General features: G+C 38.8%; 1 protein-coding gene across 2 annotated transcripts in view; it reads right to left on the bottom strand.

Moving 5' to 3' along the window:
- LOC131691630 (probable phospholipid-transporting ATPase IA) overlaps nt 1–22,742 on the bottom strand; it is a 256,852-nt gene that overhangs the window by 202,532 nt on the left and 31,578 nt on the right. Inside the window, exon 1 of one of the 2 annotated variants that reach the window (XM_058978168.1) lies at nt 5,368–5,602. The exons of the other annotated variant lie outside the window; for it this stretch is intronic. The gene's annotated coding sequence lies outside the window, so the exon portion shown is untranslated. Of the gene's footprint in view, nt 1–5,367; nt 5,603–22,742 lie in introns of those variants that run through there. 2 annotated transcript variants of the gene reach the window in all.

Genomic DNA, 22,742 nt, shown 5'->3' with positions numbered 1-22,742 from the left:
TGAAAAGGTTACTTAACCTAATTAACTGAAACATGTCAGGACATCATTCAATGGAAAATTTTCTCACCTATTCAATGGATCTAAAAGATTTGAAATACAAATTATACTTTTTGAGTTAGAGCTATTTTAAGACAACTAAGTTTTTAACACAAAAAGTTCAATAACTTAGTAACGGTTGAGATTTGATAGTATGTGTAGAACGATTTTTCTCTCCAAATAAGACAGTCAATCATTCCTCGAGAGGTTCTTAACCATGAACCAAACACCCTGTAAGTATAAATGATACTAAATAAAAAAATGTGTTACAAATTGCTTGAAATTGTTGGCCGATACTCTTGTACCATTCGACTCACTTCGTTGAGTTCTGAAAACGTGTGTATTCGTATGTGTGTATGTCTGCGTGTGACCATCGTGTCAAAATCTCAAAGGGCTCCTAATAGCAAAGTAAACTCATATCATTTGAACAATTTTGGATCTCCGCCCACTTTGCTTCAAGTTTTTGACATTGGTTCCATGGGAAAATATAGTGTGTCCCATATTTATACGTTCACCCCAATTTTTCAGAATAACTTTTTTTTGTATATTCAAACGAACTGCTCAAATTTTATAGCGTTTGTTTTGAAGCTTAATCAACGATGTTTCTCGAAATTCAGAAGCCCAGGTGCGTTTTTTTTCGTTTGTTATGGTGGTTTAAGTCAAAAAAGTGATGTCCCATATTTATAAGTTCACCTTACTTTTTTACCTTTCTCATATAGAAAGGTTATGCAATCACTCTAAACATCATCAACCTAATCCCAGTCTATCCCCCCATCACACACCATCCTTCCCTTATCAATTCAGACCCCTTCTCCTCCCCCCAAGGAAAATTTCCTAGTTCCTACAAAATAAACTTCTCTAGCAGCTCTGTAAAACCAGTGAAAAATTTGGTTTGAAATGATATTGAATTTGAAAACTACTTTGAAATTGAAACTAATTTAAAATTTGTTAACAAGTTGAAACTTTTTGGTAAGGACCCCCGAACTCTCCTCCTGGATCCACTGCTGGGTTCAAGTGTTTTAGCTTCGACACATGGCTTCTCAAGTTCGTGGCTGTCGATCCATTGTAAGTATGTACAAATCGTACTGAATATGTAATGGACCACCATTACATTGAACGTAACTAGCCATGGAATCGTACACGTAAAAAACCAGTCATAAATTTATGAACAAAAGGTCACGATTTCGTGAACTGAACAATTTACGGAAACCATAACTAAGTTGCTGAAATTATGGATAATACAACTCGAATTCATGAAACCATTTGTCTTTTCAAAACAATAGTTCGCTCCGAGTATATACAAGGCGTTACATTAGAATGTTTGGTTAGGGTACTGTTGTTGTTCTCTGGACATGTTTAGTTTTTGTTGTGATTCTAGTTCATGATTTGGGAATACACAGTCGACAGTCAAATGATGTTCATGATTTCAAGAGCTTATTCGTGATTCTTGTGATTTCTCATCACGTTATTGTGCTATCTTATTCACGAGCTTACTATCGCATTTTTCTGTCAGATTAATGGGGTTAAAATTCATGATTTCAGGACCTTTGTCGCGATTTTTGTAATTTCTATTCACGTTATCGTGATATTTAAGTTATGGGTAGAGGGTTTCATGTTCATGCTTTCAGGATCTAAGTCACGATTTTTGAAACTGCTGTTCATGTTGTCGTAATATTTTAGTCATAAGTAGAGTAATTCATGTTCATAATTTCAGGATCTTAGTCATGATTTTCGTAATTTACGTTCATGTTATCGTAATGTTATATTTTAGAACTTACTTCCAAATTTGACACGAAGAGTAATATGACTAATGTTCATGATATCAGCAGTTTTACCATGGTATTTGTAAATTCTCTTCGCATAATTGTGTTCTATTACTTTTTGGTTACAATCGTTTTGCCTTTCTCAATAGAAAGGTATTGCAATTGCTCTGAAAACCGACTTTTTAACGGAGGCCCGAGTGACATATACCATTCGATTCAGTTCGTCGAGTTCGGCAAATGTCTATGCGTGTGTATGTATGTATGTTTGTGTGTGTATGTGCGTCTGTGTGTGTGTATGTGACCAAAAATTTCACACATTTTTCTCAGAGATGGCTGAACCGATTTTGAAAAACTTAGTCTCAAATGAAAGATACAACGTTCCCATAGGCTGCTATTGAATTTCTGATGGATCCGACTTCCGGTTCCGGAATTACAGGGTGGTGAGCACGATCACGCAGAAAATGTCGATTTTAATAAATTCTACAATGAATGTATAAAGGTGAAATTTTTTCCAAAATATGACCACAGCTGCTTCGATTTGTAGTATTAGGTCACTAACATCCATTCAAAGTCTATTTGGCCACATTGGCCACCATCATCGGTTCCGGAAGCCCCGTCGGAAGTATCTAAATTCAGAATAACAGTCACATCAGTTTCTCGGAGATGGCTAGACCGATTCAACTAAACTTGGTCTCAAATGAAAGGTATTGCGGTATGGCTATTTAATTTCATCCCGATCCAACTTCCGGTTCCGGAGTTACAGGTTGTGGCGTGCGATCACATAGCAAATTGCGATTCAAACCGATACTCCGATGAAAGCAAAAAAGGTAAAAAAAATCGCTAAAATGTCTCTCAAACTTTTATTTGCAGTTCTAGGTCACCAACGGCCAAACAAACTTTCGTTGACTACATTGACCACCATAGACGGTTCTGGAAGGGCCTGAGAAAAGCGGCCATCTTTCAAAACTAGCAAACTCATATCAGTTTCTCGGAAATGGTTGGGTCGATTTTCACAAACTTAGTCCCAAATGATAGCTATATTATCCCTACAGATGTCTAAAAACACGCACGGATCGCTTATATGGTTCCGGAAATATAGACTGAACCGTCCGGTCACATATGAAATTCCCATATAAGCCGGAGCTCATTTTTTTTTCAAAGGGGGGACCCCATGAAATTTCAGAAATCGAATTCGTATTTTTGATGCCAAACATCTTTAAAATGCATGAAACGTCGAGATTTTATGTTATCACGAAAAATTTTTTTTCATAAAAATCGACTTTTTGGGACTTTCGATTTCGATTTCGCACCATTTTTCAGTTCAATATTACCGTGGCTGTTTTTTCTTTTGCAAAATTTTAGAACTCGAATAATGATTTCTTGTCTGGAATATTTGTCATGTCATGTATAATAATAAAATATAATACATGCATTTGAAAGCTTTTAATGAATATAAACAACGCAAACATTCTAGTGTTCATGATTGAGAAAGGCACAATTGCACCGCTAGGTGGATTAAAACAGGTTTTTTTTTATTCGGAATAACGTGACAATATGAACTGGATCATAAAAATGTGACTGATTCGCGATATCTTGTTCTGTGAATTGTATCACGCACACTATTTGCACGCAGCGCAGTATTCGTTTTCTATCCAGACATCACCATTAGCCTTATCAAACGAATAACGATGTTCGAGGTTCCTAATAGTTTTTTTAATTTCTAATGCTCGTGTCTTTTACTATGGTCACGAGCAGCTGGACATTTCATAAAACAGTGCATGGAATAAAAATGATTCCACGTTTGTAAAAAAGTTTTGTAAAAGAGTTCACGGGAAAATTTCATTATCATGTTGCATGAAATTGTAAATGATTAGCGATATCTTCTAAATATCACCAGCACACAAAATAGATTGTAAATCATGTACTTGGAATCATGAACCAGTTCACGAATAATATTTAAGGATTTCGTGAAGTATTTCACAAAAATGAACGTGAGTTGTGACTTATATTAGATATCATGACGGGTGGGCGTAGCGTATTGGTAAATCGATTGCCTTGTACGCAGCGCACCTGGGTTCGAGTCCCTACCCCGCACATAGGGTTAGAAATTTTTCATAAGAGATTTTTCTAACCCGAAGAGGCGAATTACCTTAAGGTTAAAACCTCTATAATCGAAATAAAAAAAAAATAGATATCATGACCAGTTCACGAATACATGAATTATATTTAATGATTTCGTGAACTATTTCACAAGCACGGACATTGGATCGTACCTAATAAATTAGATATCATGAATTAGTTCACGAGGATTAAATGGATTCATGAATACAATTTTGAATCTCGCGAAATAGTTCACGAGAACATATACAGAATATTTTGATTTTGTGAACTAAGGCTTCTATATCTATGAAAACCATCATGAGTCAACCTTTGGTGTTATGAATAATGTTCATAAAGTTGTGAACTAGTTCGCGTACTGAAAATCGCATTAGAAATAACTTGGCGAAAACCGTGACTGAAGTTCACAAAACAAAAACAAATAGCTCCACTAAAATAAGAGTTATGCGGGCGTTACTGAAAAGAAATTGAACATAATTATAAAACACATGATTTTTGTTCATGGTCCTGTTTTCATAACGTAATAACGTGATTGTTCCAGGATTCATGGCATTTTATTCACGATTTTGGGAACAAATTTTTTTCCGTGTAATTTGGATTAATGAGAAAGGCACAATTACACTGCTAGGTGGATTAAAACAGGTTTTCAATCTATGGTTTCAATAACGTTTTAGGACATTTAAAATATCGTTGAATTGTCTTAACTCTTTCTTGAAATTGGGAACTTTTGGTTTGAATTCATCTCATCAGTACTTGGTATTAATTTGGAACCACGAAATTGGCACCAGTTAAATCTGAGTAGTCACACAAGTTTTTTGAACGTCTAAAGCAATTGATTGGTCCCGAGTGATGTCTCAGGAAGGAAGTACAGAAGCTCTAGACTGCGGATCAGAAAGTGAAGGCACTGAGCTGTTCAAAACTTGAATACTATCAGCCGAATCTCGAGACCGATTGATCATAGTTTTATTTTGTTTTCTTTGCATCTGATTAGCTCTCTTAAAATTCGTTATATGTCTAGACTCTGTTCACCCAATAAGTTTTCATCTTAACCCAATAGACTCATTTTTGGTAAATGAAAATCAAACTCTTTCGAGCAAGTCATGTACCAAACACTTACGACACCAAAATTTCATTCCAAAGCCGTTACCATTCAAAAATTCTCAATTGTGTAAGAAAGTTTGCTTCCACCTCATAAACATCGCTCTATTTGGTCACCGATCCAGAAAATTGTTCACCGGAGCATCATAAACTCGTTCTCATAGCCGCACTTAATCTACACAGCAGCAACAAGGACGGTACTTTCGTTCTGCGATTCCAACCAACAGTTCGCCGGTCCTAACGACATCCAAGTACAAGTTCATACCAACTAAAGGCACTAAAGGCGCGAAATCCGCACCCAATACCCAGCTCCCGATGGCGTCCGTCGGTCCAGCATGATATCACCATTCACCTAGAGAGGCAGCATTCAACAGCTGGATCACTCTAAACTTTACACTTTTTGTTTACTCCGTTGCTGACGAGCCCCTCGGCGCACCTGCTGGGATGATGCAAATTTCGGGAACCATAAATCAAGAACACATCCAAAAGGCAAACATTGCACACGCGACCACACCGATTTGTTGACGTTTGGCAAAGCACTAGAACTCCCGTGACAGGACCACTCTGGAGGACGACGAAAAAGGCACTGCTGGCATAAACCGATTCGAAAAGCCTACAACACCCACTGACGATGAGGACGACGACGACGACGGCGATGATGACGAGATGGGCCTGCCTCTCACGGAGGCACGGCGGCGTGGTCGGAGCGAGGACACACGAACTGGTTGAAGGTCGGTGGGTGGCAAATATCTCGACCCGTTTGGGCACGGGGGGATTTTCACAACATAGTATCCTGCCTGATGCAAACACCGCCTACGGGGGGGGGGGTTAGTTTTGATGCTTACAGTACCAGAGACAACGACGAACTGAAAACATCCGAAAACTGTTTAGTGTGCATAGTGGAGAACCACAGCAGACCGAGAACGTTTGCACTGTGCTAAGCCCTTTAAAAAGGATAATAACGATGATGGTGATGATGGCGACGATGATGATAATGACGATGGGGGCGTCAGTGGGACTGCCGGTATTCGTATAAGGTACATATAACTCTGACTAGGCATTGTGATTATGCTGCCAGGCGGAGGCGACTGCAGAAATGCTACTGCTTGTGAGGGCGGGGTAGGAGGAACTGTGACTTGATTGAGCATTATCCAAGTTGGGTTCGTAAAATCGGGGAAGCTCTTTGCCCTACTTGAATTGGTGTGTTGTTGAGTGTGTGATGTGTTTATGGTCCCTTTGGAAATTGCAGAATTGAGCATTTGGAAGGAAACTCTTTGCAGTAACATAAGTCGTACATAGTAGTGGCGGTTGCAACACTCTGATTAGCTGATAATGTTGTTCATTGGGATGAGATTGCTTGTGATAGTTTTTTATTCGAACGAGGATTTGGAATATGATCGATGACATGTATAGTACATACATTGTATACAAGTTGCAGGCTGACTTATTTTAGCGGGACCAAGCTGACATAAATGTTATTTCTCTGAGAGCATTTCATGTCCTTCTTTGATCGTATAGCCATAAAAGAGTAATAAATCAAGATAATGTAATATGTATCAAATGCGACTGAATGGCCTTAAATTCAAAAAAGTCGACGAATCCTCCAACAATAGACAGACACTGAATTCAAAAGTAAAAAAAACTTGCTTTTACAAATAAAACGAAACGCGAATTCCTGGACTTACTTAAGTATTATGTTCATCAAGCACAGAATCGTTGAATCCAATTTTCTGCGTAGGGAGCAATGAAATATTAAATTATTGTTTTTATATTTGTAATTTTCTAAATATTTAGCAGGTGTATTACCGGCCATTAGACCGAATGGACATTAGCCCGAATGGACATTAGGCCAAAAGGGCATTAGGCCGAATGGACATTAGGGCGAATGGACATTAGACTGAATGGACATTAGGCCGAATGGTCATTAGCCCTAATGGACATTAGCCCGAATGGACATTAGGCCGAATGGTCATTAGCCCTAATGGACATTAGCCCGAATGGACATTAGCCCGAATGGACATTAGCCCGAATGGACATTAGCCCGAATGGACATTAGCCCGAATGGACATTAGCCCGAATGGACATTAGCCCGAATGGACATTAGCCCGAATGGACATTAGCCCGAATGGACATTAGCCCGAATGGACATTAGCCCGAATGGACATTAGCCCGAATGGACATTAGCCCGAATGGACATTAGCCCGAATGGACATTAGCCCGAATGGACATTAGCCCGAATGGACATTAGCCCGAATGGACATTAGCCCGAATGGACATTAGGCCGAATGACGAATTTCGCGTTAAATCGTATTCAGAGTTGGCAACACCCTCTCAGATTTTAACGAAACTTTCTATACAAGAAGACTTTGTCACAGAAATCCACTTTTGCATACTTTGTTTTTCCAAAAATGATCTAGAGTCAAATTTTTTTGACCATTTTTTTCACATGTCTATAGTCTAAAATGACAAATCCACGAAAAAAATGTTGCAGGAGTGATTTTTACAAAATTTGTGAAACTTTGGAAAAAATATTGAAAAAAAAAATTTCAGCGACTTCTACACTGAAAAAAAAAATCGATTTTAAAAATTTAAAGACGATTTACAAAAAAAAACCAGAGTTTTTCACTCTTAGCAAAAAACAACCAACGCATACTCTTAGTTTAAATATAAAACTTTTGTTTTGAGTACTATTCTTCATTTGCTTAAAAGGAAAACTTTTACTTTGATTATTATTCTTGATAAATTTAAAAGTTTTACTTTCAACCTAATAGTTGGCGTTGGTTGTTTTTTGCTAAGAGCGGAACACTCTTACTTTTACCAATATTTTTTTTTCTGTATGTAGAGACCCGAACCCATAATCCCGAGGAGAGAACCCAGACTCCAGATTCTACAGCCCAGAGTCCCGAAGAGAGAGACCAGACTCCAGAGTCGCGAGTCATTAACCCAAAATACTGAGGCGATTTTATAGTCCAGAACCCAGAGTTCAGTGTCGAGAATGCAGAGTCTAGAGTCCATAGCGCAGTGATCAAACTCCAGAATTCCAAACACAGAGCTCTGAGTCCAGAATCCAGAGTTCCGAGTGCAGAGTTCAGAGTCCAGAGCGCAGAGTTCAGAATCCAGAGTTCAGAGCTCAGATGCCAGAGCCCAGAGTCCAAAATCTAGAATCCAGAGCCTAGGACTAGAAACCAGAGTCTAGAGTTCTTATCCCAAAATACTGAGCCCAGAGTCCTCAGCACATAATCCAGAGCCCCGGGCCCAAAGTCCAGAGCTCCTAACCCAAAATAGTGAGACCAGAGTTTAGAGTCCAGATTCCACAGCTCAGAATTCAGATTCGATAATACAGAGTTTAGATTTCATAACCCAGCGAACAGAGCCCATAGCCCCGAGGAGAGAGCCCAGGGTCCGGAATCCAGAATCCCGAGTGCAGAGTGCATAGTCCAGAGTTTAGACTCCAGAGTCCACAGTTCAGAGTACAAAGTCCAGAATCAAGACGCAGAGCTCATAACTCAGAGACCACAGTCTACAGTCTAGAGTCCACAGCACAGAATCTCGAGTGGAGAGCTCAAAACCCAGAGTTACGAAGGCAGAGTCCAGAGTTGAGAGTGCAGAGAACAGAGTCGGGAATCCTGGGTACAGAGTCCAGAGCCCAGAATCCTAAACTTAAATTACTGTGGCCAGAGTCCAGAGCTATGAGACCAGAATCCAGAGCCCGAAATACTTAACCCAAATTGCTGAAGCAAGAGTTCAGACTCCAGAGCACAGAGCCCAGAGTCCATAATGCAGAATCTCGAGGCGAGAGTCCAGAGTCCAGAACACATCGTGAAGAGTGCAGCAGTTCAAAGTCCAGAATCTAGAGCTCAGTGTCCAGAGACGAGAATCCTGAGATCAGAGTTCAGAATCCAGAACCCAGAGTCCTCAACCCAAAATACTGAGCCCAGTGTCCCGAGTTCAGAGTCCAAAGCACAGAGCCCAGAAATTAAATCCCGAGTCCCGAGGAGAGAGTCCACGGTCCAGAATCCCGAGACCCGAGTGTAGAGCCTAAAGTTCAGAGTCCAGAGGCTAGAGCCTAGATTCCAGAATGAAGGATCAAGACCCCAGATATCAGAGCCCATGGTTCAGAGTACAGAATGCATAGTACAGAAATTCGAGGCCAGTGCCAAGAGTCAATCATCCAGCGATGAGAGTGAAGAGTCCAGAATCTCAAATTCAGTGTCCATAGTCCAGAGACCAGAACCCAGAATTCAGATAGCCGAGGGGAGAGCCAAGAGTACAGAATCCAGAGTCCCGAATGCAGATTCCAGAGTTCAACGTCCAGACTTCAGAGTTTAGCGTCTAGAGTTCGGATTCCAGAGTCCAGAATCAAAACCCGAGAGATCATAGTTCAGAGTCCAGAGTCCATAGAATATCAAGGGCAGAACCCGGTGTCTATAATCCAGCGTGAAGAGTGCAGAGTCCAGAGTTCACAATCTAGATTCTAGACTGACTGTTATTTAGTCATTAGGCTGAATGGCAATTAGGCCGAATGGTCATTAGGCCGAAGGGTCATTAGGCCGAAGGGTCATTAGGCCGAAGGGTCATTAGGCCGAAGGGTCATTAGGCCGAAGGGTCATTAGGCCGAAGGGTCATTAGGCCGAAGGGTCATTAGGCCGAAGGGTCATTAGGCCGAAGGGTCATTAGGCCGAAGGGTCATTAGGCCGAAGGGTCATTAGGCCGAAGGGTCATTAGGCCGAAGGGTCATTAGGCCGAAGGGTCATTAGGCCGAAGGGTCATTAGGCCGAAGGGTCATTAGGCCGAAGGGTCATTAGGCCGAAGGGTCATTAGGCCGAAGGGTCATTAGGCCGAAGGGTCATTAGGCCGAAGGGTCATTAGGCCGAAGGGTCATTAGGCCGAAGGGTCATTAGGCCGAAGGGTCATTAGGCCGAAGGGTCATTAGGCCGAAGGGTCATTAGGCCGAAGGGTCATTAGGCCGAAGGGTCATTAGGCCGAAGGGTCATTAGGCCGAAGGGTCATTAGGCCGAAGGGTCATTAGGCCGAAGGGTCATTAGGCCGAAGGGTCATTAGGCCGAAGGGTCATTAGGCCGAAGGGTCATTAGGCCGAAGGGTCATTAGGCCGAAGGGTCATTAGGCCGAAGGGTCATTAGGCCGAAGGGTCATTAGGCCGAAGGGTCATTAGGCCGAAGGGTCATTAGGCCGAAGGGTCATTAGGCCGAAGGGTCATTAGGCCGAAGGGTCATTAGGCCGAAGGGTCATTAGGCCGAAGGGTCATTAGGCCGAAGGGTCATTAGGCCGAAGGGTCATTAGGCCGAAGGGTCATTAGGCCGAAGGGTCATTAGGCCGAAGGGTCATTAGGCCGAAGGGTCATTAGGCCGAAGGGTCATTAGGCCGAAGGGTCATTAGGCCGAAGGGTCATTAGGCCGAAGGGTCATTAGGCCGAAGGGTCATTAGGCCGAAGGGTCATTAGGCCGAAGGGTCATTAGGCCGAAGGGTCATTAGGCCGAAGGGTCATTAGGCCGAAGGGTCATTAGGCCGAAGGGTCATTAGGCCGAAGGGTCATTAGGCCGAAGGGTCATTAGGCCGAAGGGTCATTAGGCCGAAGGGTCATTAGGCCGAAGGGTCATTAGGCCGAAGGGTCATTAGGCCGAAGGGTCATTAGGCCGGAGGGTCATTAGGCCGAAGGGTCATTAGGCCGAAGGGTCATTAGGCCGAAGGGTCATTAGGCCGAAGGGTCATTAGGCCGAAGGGTCATTAGGCCGAAGGGTCATTAGGCCGAAGGGTCATTAGGCCGAAGGGTCATTAGGCCGAAGGGTCATTAGGCCGAAGGGTCATTAGGCCGAAGGGTCATTAGGCCGACGGGTCATTAGGCCGACGGGTCATTAGGCCGAAGGGTCATTAGGCCGAAGGGTCATTAGGCCGAAGGGTCATTAGGCCGAAGGGTCATTAGGCCGAAGGGCCATTAGGCCGACGGGTCATTAGGCCGAAGGGTCATTAGGCCGAAGGGTCATTAGGCCGACGGGTCATTAGGCCGAAGGGTCATTAGGCCGAAGGGTCATTAGGCCGAAGGGTCATTAGGCCGAAGGGTCATTAGGCCGAAGGGTCATTAGGCCGAAGGGTCATTAGGCCGAAGGGTCATTAGGCCGAAGGGTCATTAGGCCGAAGGGTCATTAGGCCGAAGGGTCATTAGGCCGAAGGGTCATTAGGCCGAAGGGTCATTAGGCCGAAGGGTCATTAGGCTGAATGGTCTTTTGGCCGAATGGTCATTAGGCTGAATGGTCATTAGACCGAATGGTCATTAGGCCGAAGGGTCATTAGACCGAAGCGTCATTAGGCCGAATGGTGATACTAAATACATACGTGACGCAGCTAGCTTCTTTAGCACGTATAATGGACTTCTCAACAAGCTACGATCAACGCAGCAATTCACAGGAGACGAGGGAGCAACGACGCTGGCAACGACGCTGTAGGTTTAGTTTAAATTTGTTTCCCCCAGCGATAGCAAGAGGCGAATGGGGTTAAATGTAAGTCGTGATCGTTTTTAACGTAAATTGTGATCTGTAAAATTTATTCTATTTTTTTGTATTTTTATTGTAAAGAGTTCTGAAGATGGCTGATATTATAATCGAGTAAGCTGAAACGTCAACAGTAAGAGTTTTTTAATTTAATCACCGAAAAATATCAATAAAAAACGATAGCATTTACCAACGGTGACCAAAAATAGAAAACAAATACATACAAAGCAAAACAAAAAAGACAAAGCCGCACAGTGATATCCTTCCATACAAAAGTCGGACAAAACCTCAAAAGTGGCCCGAATTTGATGAAAACTTCACATTAGGGTAATTTTGTGACGCTGAATTCATATTTGATGTTTATTTTTTGTTTTTTTATTTCCTCAAAATTTTGGCACTTAGGGTGGTTCGAAAATTCAACATTTACAAATATAAAGTGCACTATTTCGAAAAATTCACTTTCAAAAAATTAGGTGCGGTAAATTTTTTAGCAGAACACACATTTTTTCAATTGTTGATAATGATACATCTATAAATTATATTGCGAACCCTGGGTAGTCAAAGGCTACCATGCGTCTCCTTCAGACGTATCATGAAAAATCACCTTTTTTCATACCTCGGGGCAGAAAGGGGCAAAACAAGATATTCATTTTCGGAAAGTACACTAATTTTCGAGTATCGTGAACAACAAGCGATCTTTCCGAACCGTTTCAAAAAAAAGTACAGCCACTTTGAACATTATAACTTTAAACTATTGCTCGATTTATTATTTGTTTTTCATGTCTGAGCGAGAAGAAAGGCATGTATCTACTAAATTGAATGGCAGCTATAAGTCCAGCGAATAACCTTTCACATGAAATCAGTTTGACCCAAATCGGAAACTTAACTAAAAAGATATATGCATTTGAATAACTTAGATTTGAAAATAGTTTTCCTCGGAATTTATCATCTATTTCACCTTTGAAGTCATGTAAAAAATCGAACTATCGTCCTCAGGATTTAATATTTTGAGAAGACTCTATTCAACCTGTTAAGAAACAGAGAAAAATGTTAAATCATGAAAAATCAAAAATAAAATTTTGAGGTTTTGTCCGGCTAGGCGACACTGTGAGCCGGTTTCTTCTTTTGATTCTACGGAAGCGAATAGCAGAAATAGCGACTGTCGTTTTCTTGACAATACGAAAATACAATCTCGTTTTAATTTTAAATCAGCAATTTTGATTATGATTTTAATTTTCATGAAATGTAATTATAGCATAGTGCATTCACGAACTGAAAGTAGAACGCCGCAAACACGGGCAATATGCACACCAGTAATGCTTCAGTTATGACATGTAAATATCGTCAATAGTGAATTTTCGTTTGCCCACCGCTATGTTCAATATCTAAGGGACTAATGTAGCTCGCGCCTTAAAACGTGCTAAAAACAACAGATGTCTTGAAACAAAATCCAAAAATCTTTTTGAATAACGATGATAAAATATTGTTTTCAAAAATAAATTTTCAATTCTTTTTACATCTAGTATAAATCAACTCTTTGGAAGTAACGTATTACACTAAATGCCCAACGTACCTAAATTCATAGTCTTAGAGCTTCAGGCGGTAGTCTAAATGTAGACTTCAGGAGAGTTAAAGCAACACCAAACGCCGATGTAATCCACCACCATTTTACCAAGATGGTGTCAACCCAGCACTGGAAAGGTACTAAATACTCGCGGGCACTGGTTGGCAGCCCAAAAACTGTATCGTACTAATTGCCCCGCAAAACAATAGTCACAATAATATCATCATCTGCCCTTGAAACTCCAAGAGAACTAACAGCGACCAGCTGAACATCAGAGGCTGGTTCTAGGGGAGAACATCCACCTCCGAAATCTGTACTGCTGTGGCACATCACTGCCTCCATTTACGCCAATGAATCTTTGTCTTTTTTATAAGGATTCGGATATGACCTCCCAAGCTCGTATATTCTTGCCAAAATCGAAGGACGAACACTGGTGAAAAAGGAGAATTGTCCAGAGTGGGGGGTGCCCCGATAAAAAGGCTTTTCATTTGTTTTGTTTATTCGAATCGTTCGAGTCCGGGTTTCCAAAGCAAAAAATTTCACGGTAAACCGAGCCAAACACATACATTTTATTATCCTCGTTGCGTTGTGAATGACCGACCGATGGCAGGAACAATTTCGGTAGAATTGTGAACGTGCTCGTGTTGTATTTAGTACACCATTATCGACTTGTTTCGCGTTTCTTTGAAGTTCATTCTCATCTGGCGATGGAGGTGGTGGGTTGGTTCTAATGGGGGTAGGTTGGACTGGATACGGTGGTCGTGTTTGGAATAATTTTGCAGAATACCGCGTCATCTTGGATCACAGTTCTTCAAACGACACAGACGATGACATTGCTAGATATGGCTGATTTTTCGTTTTGTTATCCTTTTATCTGGTAATTTTATCTACTTGATTAACGGTTTTTCGTATATGTCAACATGTATGACGATATGTTGGAAATTAAAGTGGAAGACCAAATTGACGGAAATTTTAGATTGTTTCCAACCGATATACGACACGTACAAGGTAGGACGAAGTGCTTGCTGGATGAAGAAATTGTGTGTCATTAGAAAAGAATGAACGAGGGGATGACACGAAAATACGGGGATACAATTTTATTGGCCGTGAATGCTAATGAGATTATGCAGTGTTTCTTTGAAATGCAAAATATGTTTCCGCGGCAAGAATTCATTTGCGGCAACTATGATTTATAATGGGGTCTGGTTGTATCGAGGTATTTATTACTTAGTATTTTGATATATTTCTATATGGCTACACGAGAAAGGCATAATTAAATCATTAGGTGGGTTAGAAATAAAGTTAGAATATATATATGATAATAATATATTCATTGTTTTATTTCAGCTTTTATATGATTCCCCAATATCGCTTAGAAGTAAAAAGACAAGTTATAGGAAATTTCATAAGCATTTTGTAAAAGTTATTGTTCTTAAAGGAGAAATGTGAATAGCTTTTGAAAAGCTTTTGTTAGTGAGTATAGAAGTTGCATTCTACTTCTTCTTTACCGACACCAGAGAGGTGACTCCACTATCTGAAATCTGAACTAGATATCGATCCATCAACTCATGGACCGGAGACCAACGGCTTTACTTCCCTTCCGAAGGAAGACGTGACCACAGATTTTGTCCCCTCAGAAAAATCTCAACGACCTCGGCTGGAATTGAACCCAGGCCAACTGGAATGAGTGACGGTCACGCTTACCACTCAACCACCGGCGCCGTTCAAAAAGTAAAATTGAAAATTTATTCATTAAATACATCGCAATTTATTCCTCAAAAATCTCCACCTAAGAGTGAAATGAGACATTGCTAATAACAATATTGCCCTTTAATCATTTAAAAAAATGGAAACACGTACACAACTAGAGATAGGAAGAATGTAATAAAACAAATAAAATCAAATTAGTTAACAAAACGATTAAAATGAATAAGATGAATAAGAAGAATGAAATGAAACAAATGTATAAAAAAGACAATTATTCATTATACAATGAATGAAGTGAAGAAAGTAATTATATTGAATAAAGTGTATGAAATAGTGACATACATAAAGTGGATAAAATGAATAAAATAAATGAATAGTGAATAATATGAACAAAATGAATAAAACGGAAAAGGTTAAAAGGATGACTAAAATGTACCAAATAAACAAACCACATTCACAAACAAAACGAATGAAATGTATCAAATGGATAAGGCGAATACAACAAATAAAATAAGGAAATTGAATAACATGATGAAATTAAATAGATTGTATTAAATAAACAAAACGCATAAATTGAACATAATTAATTATCAAACAAAATTAATATAAGGAAATTATTAAATCGAATAAAATAACAAAACCAATATAAAGAACAGGATGAATAAAATAAACCAAATGAATAAAATATATAAAATACATAAAATGTTGTAAATCAATAAACAAAACAAAATGAATAGAAACAATCAAATCAATAAAATGAACAAAATGAGTCCAAAATGTAAATTTGAGCTTCTCTTTGCTTACTTTCTCTTTCGATTGTTACGGCCTCATCATCAGTATACAGTTCTGTTTTGCTGGTTGGACACTTTTTATCTGGACAGCTCGTTACTTGGATCATTATTCTACTAAAAAGCATTCGAATAACAAGATCTTATGTAAACTTTACTTTGACAATCAATCTGACAACAGTTAGAGACGTAAATAAGGTAAATGCAGCAAATGAAGCAAACGAAGTAAATGAAGCAAATGAAGCAAAAGTGGTAAATGAGGTGAATGAAGCAAATGAAGCAAATTGAGCAAATGATGTAAATTAATCTAATGAATCGAATGAACCAACTTAATCAAATGAATCAAACGAATTGTATCAGTAGAATTAATAAACTGAATCAACTGATCAATGTATATTTTTTCTTACTGAGAAATATTCAGGTGAAAACTTTTTTTCCACTAAGTAGAAAATTGTTTTAAACCTCATTTGTACTTGCTGAGCCAAACCAAATTTCGACTTTCTTCTTATTGTCTTATCAGTACTCCTTTTCTTGAGGGACTTCATGCAGGACTAGCGGTTTGCTCAGAAACACGCATTTTGTACGTTTTTGGAGCTAGCGTCATTCCGGCGCTAGTTTTGTTCCTGTCACTAAGTTAGTGACGGATTCTGATGAGACAAAGTCGAAACGCAAATCCCATAACCAATTCGAATAAACTAAAGAAATGAATAATAAGCATAAAATTACTATGATTTCAAGATAGATAGACCATTCAAGGTTGTCTTGAAAGGGCTACCACAAGGTCAAAGTTTGGATGAAATATCCAACGAATTGAAATATATACTTGGCTTTTCTCCTTCACAAGTTATTCTTATAAAGAGAAATGCTAGCTGCGATAACACGCCAGTACGCTCTGGACTTATCCAGGAGCTTTATTTAATTCATTTTAACCGTAATGAGGTTATTAATGCCACTGCCACAATGGTGTGCCATCTTATGCTTCAGTGGCAGGTAACAAGGCCAAAATAACGGCTACCGTTACCACGCTTACAAACTCGTTTGCACCCAACGCTTTCTTTAGTCCAATGGATCTAGGTAGCGTAACGGAAAAAAATGAAAATACTTGCAAGACTCTATGTTACCTATGATGATTACTATGTTAAATTCTACCTCCATCTTTGAAGCTATTCAAGCGAGGTGGGAATTTGCTGACAAAATTGTAATGAAATTAAAGTTTAACAATGCCTTTAAATAATCATTTAAATTTATTAAATTGGAATGCTCATTCTTTAAAAACGTGTGAAGATGGATTTTTCCACTTCTTGAGGATACATAATGTGTATATAGCCGTTATGACCGAAACTTTTTTTAAAACCAAATATTAAATTGAAGAATAACTCTAATTTTGTTATTCTTCGATTTGATCGAATAGTTGGATTCGGCGGAGGATTTTTTTTATTCATTTCGTTTATTTGATAGGCACAAATGCGTTAGCTTGGCGGTGCCAAATTCTTTTGTTTTTACATTTTGGATATCTTAAAACTAGGAGGTTACAATGTTGAAATATTTTTTTTTACAAAAGAAAAGAAAGTTTACAGCTATCTTAAGACTAGAAATAAGATGCAATATACAAGAGAGGGCCAAAAGATTTTTTTATGAAAAATTTTAAAACAAGGGATTCAGTTTGATATACAAGAGGGGGAGTATTTTACGAAATATTTTACGGTTCTCTTAAAACTAACAATATAGTTTAGTACACAAAATGGGAACAAATATTTATGAGAAATTACACAGATATCTTAAAACTAGGGATACAATTTTATTTACAAGATGGAGGACAAGAGCTTCAAAAAGAGTAAAAATTATAGCTATCTTAAAACTAGGAATACAGAATACTAATTTGATTTATTTAACGAAAACTTATGCTTGGTCAAGATATTCAGAGGGTGGCTTATTTCCGCATCATTGTAGCAGCAGTTGTATCAAGGACAGGGGAGAGAAAGCGTATGGTGACAGGAAAAGAAGAGCAAGACTTACAACTTTCGCTTGAACGGGGGAGGGGGGGGGGGGGGTGGTAGGGGGATCAGCGAAACAAATTTGCGCTTAAGTCTAGTAAGTCGTCGAGTACCGCATTGGCGGATGGTATTCTTCGGACCCGCGGGGAATCCTTCAAAAGTCATCGGACCTCGAGTCGCTTTCGCTTCAGTTTCCTTCTATGCAGGCGTAGTGGTAAGGGCGACGGCGGTTACTTAGTGGCACTCTGGAGCTGATCGTTTCCACAAGGCAGGAGGAAACTCTAAAAACGAGAAATAAAGGAGAGGGGCTAAATTGGGATCTTTATCGTTTTTATGAAAGAATAAATAAGGAACATATAAGGGAAATCACGAGTTTCCAGCATATCTCGGACTGGTACATTGGGTGGTCTACCTCGGGCCCGAAGGGAATCCTCTAACTGAGACCTGGCGTCACAATACCCGGCGCATACCCAGACAACGTACTCGATGTCGTGATAGCCCTCGTCACAAGCGCACAGACTACTTTCCGCAAGCCCAATACGCCGCAAATGCGCATTCATGGTGTAGTGATTGAACATAAGTCGGGACATTACACGAATAAAATCCCGACCCACATCCATCTCCCTGAACCAAGGCTTCGTTGATACCTTTGGGATAATCGAATGTAGCCATCGTCCAAGTTCCCCATTGCTCCACTAGGTTTGCCAGCTGTTAAGTGTCCTCTGACGACAAATACTAAAAAATTCGTTGAAGCAGATTGGTCTTTCGTATATGTCACCATTTAATGCGCCCACCTTTGCTAATGAGTCGGCCTTTTAATTGCCCGGGATAGAGCAATGAGAGGGGACCCAAACAAAGGTAATCTAATAAGATTTTTCAGATAACGTACACAAGGACTCCCGTATCTTCCCCAGAAAATACGGGAATTGCTTTTTAGGCTTTACCGCACGAAGAGCCTCGATAGAGCTGAGGCTGTCCGAAATGATGAAGTAGTGATCTGTGGGCAGAGTGTCGATGATCCCAATGTACTGAATTGCAGCTAACTTTGCGACGTAAACTGAAGCGGGATCATTGCGCTTGAATGAAGCGGTGATAGTATTGTTGAAGATACCGAAGCCAGTAGACCCATCGAGATTTGATCCGTCAGTGTAAAACATTTTGTCGCAGTCGACTTCTCGGAATTTATTATAAAATATATTGGGGAAGGCGGAGGAATAGCAATAGCGGTTAATCGCAGGATCAAACATTTCGTTACGCCGTCTCTTGACACCAAGGTGATCGAGAATTTGGGTATCGAAGTTGAAACTGATCTTGGTATCATTTTTATTGCTGCAGCCTATTTGCCTTTTCAGTGCACTGGCGAGCAAAATAATTTCTTGAAAGGAGACTTACAAAAACTTACAAGAAATCGGTCGAAATTCTTCATAATCGGTGATTTTAACGCCAAACACCGAGCCTGGAATAATGCTCAAAGCAATTCCAACGGTAAACTACTTTTTAATGATTGCTCTGCTGGTTATTATTCAATTTTGTTCCCGAATGGTCCTACGTGCTATTCGTCTGTAAGGAATCCATCAACAATTGATTTGGTTTTGACAGATCAAAGTCACCTTTGTAGCGAATTGATTACACATGCTGACTTTGATTCTGATCATCTTCCAGTAACTTTTTCACTTTCTCAAGAAGCTGTTTCCAATCCCATTAGCTCAGTGTTCAATTATCATAAAGCGAATTGGGAAAGGTACAAAACTTATATTGAGAATAATTTTAATCATGACCTTGATTTACAATATAAAGCTGACATTGATACGGCATTACAAAATTTAAGTATATCTATAGTTGATGCTAGAAATTTATCAGTACCAAAAAAATCAAATTTATCAGTAGTAAATTTAATACTCCTATTATTGACGACGATCTTCAACTTCTGATTCGCTTGAACAATGTTCGAAGACGTCAATATCAACGTTCTCGTGATCCTGCTATGAAATGTATCTATCAGGATCTACAAAAAGAAATTAAGCATAGATTCACACTCTTAAGAAATGAAAATTTCGCGAAAGAGGTTTAACAAATCAAGCCAAATTCTAAACCTTTCTGGAAACTTTCTAAGGTTCTCAGGGCCGGCGGAAAGCGTGGGTAGTATGGGTAGTACTACCCACTCGAAAATAATCGAGTGGGTAATTACCCACTCGAAATTTTGACCCATTTCAAAAAATTTAGATGTGCAACGCATGTATCTCGCACTACACACATTTGAAAACATCGATGTACCACAATTCCATTTGCATAAACGAACGTGATTTAATGTGAATGTAATGTAAGCGTGTGCATTGCGAAAAGGGAAGAAATCCTTACTAATGGACCCCTCACCTTATGCTTTCTACCCACTCGGGCGTAAAGTGTTTCGCCGCCCCTGAAGGTTCTTAAGAAACCTCAGAAACTCATTCCAGCTTCCACGTTTGAAATCAAGTATCGTCTCTAGGCATCCATCATGAAAAAGTTAAAAAATATGATAGCTCCAGGTTATGATGGAATTTTCAACATTCTTCTTAAAAACCTTTCCGAAATCACCATGAGATACTTGGTCAAAATATTCAACAAATGTTTTAAATTAGCGTACTTCCCTAAAAGATGGAAAAATGTCAAAATTATTCCTATTTTAAAGCCAGATAAAAACCCAGCAGAAGCATCTATCTATCGACCAATTAGTTTACTCTCTTCTATTAGTAAATTATTTGAAAAAATCATCCTAACTAGACTGATGTCACATATCAATGAGAATTCTATTTTTCTTCCTGAGCAGTTTGGATTTCGTATTGGACATTCAACTACTCATCAACTTGTGAGAGTAACTAACATGATAAAGGCAAATATCTCAGAGGGCTATTCCACTGGAGTTGCTCTTCTAGACATCGAAAAAGCTTTCGACAGTGTTTGGCACAAAGGTTTAATTGCCAAAATGTGGGATTTCAATTTTCCAATTTACATAATTAAGATAATTAAAAATGATCTTACTAACCGTACCCTACAGGTTTCTTATCAGAATTGTAAATCTAATAAGCTACCTGTTAAAGCAGGCGTCCCTCAAGGATCAAGCGTCGCACCAATACTATACAATATTTTAACCTCTGATCTTCCAAATCTACCTACAGGCTGTAAAAAGTCACTTTTCTGTGATGATACTAGCATCTCAGTCACTGGGAGGAGTCTTCGTATTATCTGCAGTCGACTGCAACGAAGCTTGAATATTTTCAATGATTACCTGTAAAAATGGAAAATTTCCACTAATGCGGCAAAAACACAATTGATTGTGTTTCCGCATAAGCCAAGAGCTTCTTCTCTTAAACCAAATAATAACCATATTATTAAATTTAATGGTTTGAATTAAACGTGGTGAGATCAAGCTAAATACTTGGGTTTGATTTACGATAAAAAACTCACTTTTAAGGATCACATTGAAGGAATCCAAACAAAATGCGATAAATATATAAAATGTTTATACCCTCTTATAAATAGGAATTCTAGGCTCTGCCTAAAGAACAAGCTATATGCAGTGCCAATTTGGGCAAGTTGTGCTACTAGGAAGAAAACGCTTCAAAGGATTCAGAATAAAATTCTGAAAATGATTTTGAAGCGACCTGTTTAGCTCCTTATTCACAAGACAAGTAGGTTTAAAACATACTACTGAAAAAAATACGTAACTGCGAAAGCATATTATATCTTAATAATAATTAACTGAATCATGTAAACAATAGGGATGAAAAGTCACCACTTGTGGCTGAACACCCAACATACTAAATTAGAAATGTAATGCGAACAAAACAATATAATCAAATAGAAAATAATATTAAAAAAAGCATAAAATGACGAATATGAAGGAAATTAATAAATGGATAAAAGGAATAAAATGCATCGAATGAATAAAATGTGTTAAAATACAGATATAAAATGTATAAAATGTATAAAATGTATAAAATGTATAAAATGTATAAAATGTATAAAAAATATAAAATGTATAAAGAAGAAAACTTTTGAACGAAAAATGGTACAGGTTTCTAGCTAGCTAACACTTCGTAACAGCCACCCTGTGAACTTTAAATATAGGAGAAAGCCATTCCCTCACTGCTAGGTGGATTCCATAGTGAACTGTCTATTCATATATCATCAAAAATCAACCCCGCGTTTAAAAGTAACGTTAAATGCAAAAGGACCAATGCCTCAACTTCGCAAATAAGTTACTTTTCATCTTTGACGTCTCATTTTTAATTATTAAAGATTGGTAAATGTGATTAAGAATATACAATGCTCTTGTCGTTCGTGAATGGATATTACCAATCTATAGCTTGTTAGAAAGGCATTTTTATAAGCTTTCTAATTACATGCATACAACCTGACTTTTTTTTATATATTTATATGCTTTAAACTTGTTGTGTTTTGATAAAATCGCCTATATCTTAGAATGTAAACAACATATCCATAAACAAAAATAATAGGGTCAAAGTGTTACGTTAGGTCACGCATACACACGCACACAGATATTGTCCTAATAAATCGAGCTGAGTCGATTGAAATGAGCGGTTTTGGCCCTCTGGGCCACGGAAGAAGTTTTCAAATTTTGAGCGCATCTTATGAAATTTAAAAACATGTTTAAAGTTTTCGTTAGAAATTGTTTATATTCATGGTGCTACTCTTGTGTTGTATTGTCTTCGATTAAAAAAGTTACATCGCACAGACTTAGACTAAACACTAACTTAAACCTATTTTTAATTTAAACGATTCTTTACTAATATGAAAATCAAACAAATGATACACTGTTGAAGCGTTGACAGCTTCCTTGATTCAATTACATTTAAAGTGTTTACTTTTTCTTTAGACTTTTGCATAAAAAATAAAAAACGTGTTTTTGTGATTTGATTTGATTTTTTTTTGTTTGAAAAAAGGGCACAATTTTTTAGAGTATTTTTTTGCGCAATTATTCATTTCCGGTAACTCTTTCTCGTATAGTTTTGCTGTACAAAATTCAGAAATCGATTTTTTGGAAAATGCTTCCAGTAAAAACTTCTACTCTTGAATGTTTAGTCTTACATGCCGATGAAATGTGTAAAGTTTCATCTGAATCGAAGACTGTCGGTCACTATTTAAAAAAAAAATTGGACGAATCATGG

Source organism: Topomyia yanbarensis, chromosome 3 (genome assembly GCF_030247195.1).
Source record: "Topomyia yanbarensis strain Yona2022 chromosome 3, ASM3024719v1, whole genome shotgun sequence".
Lineage (NCBI taxonomy): Eukaryota > Metazoa > Arthropoda > Insecta > Diptera > Culicidae > Topomyia > Topomyia yanbarensis.
Note: the sequence above shows the minus strand (reverse complement) of the source record. Positions and strands in the feature narration are given on the sequence as shown.